Source organism: Etheostoma spectabile, chromosome 7 (assembly GCF_008692095.1).
Source record: "Etheostoma spectabile isolate EspeVRDwgs_2016 chromosome 7, UIUC_Espe_1.0, whole genome shotgun sequence".
NCBI classification, from domain to species: Eukaryota; Metazoa; Chordata; class Actinopteri; order Perciformes; family Percidae; genus Etheostoma; species Etheostoma spectabile.
This window is the reverse complement of record NC_045739.1, coordinates 25,187,248-25,187,860: the sequence shown is the minus strand read 5'-3', so window position 1 is coordinate 25,187,860 and position 613 is coordinate 25,187,248.

The window sequence follows — 613 nt, the reverse complement described above, 5'->3', positions numbered from 1 at the left end:
CATTAGTAATTTTCTTATTAAATTTTAGAGCATTTGAAAAACAAATTGAAGTGGTTTTGAAATAGTGTTGAGTAAAAGTTGACATATTCCAGTCTGGGATTATACATAACATCCATTCCTTTAACTTTAGTCTCAATAATTCCTAATTTCTGCTTTTCTAACTCAAACATCAGGTATAATTTCCTAAAAATGAGGTTTATTGAGCATAAATTCCGAAAAAAACTGAAACTAAAGTTAATAAGTTAGTGTCACGTAGTGATGAAAACGTCAAAAAAAGTGACAAACATTGGAAAAAAGCATCAAAAGGGTTGAAAAAAAGGGACAAAAACGTGAGAAAAAGTCATAAACATTGGGGGGAAAAAGCGTCAACAACACAAGGGTTAAAAAAACAACAAATTGTTGTGTTATTTGAAGCTTCTTCGCCAGCTCACGTCTTTTCTCGAGTATTTTGTCACCAAACCTGCGACGATTTCTCCAGCGCTCAGAGCTAGATGATGATTATTATGTTTAGTGTGTGTGTGTGTGTGTGTGTGTGTGTGTGTGTGTGTGTGTGTGTGTGTGTGTGATCTCAGACTTCCACATGCACTGATCTCCAGTGAGATAAGTATTTATT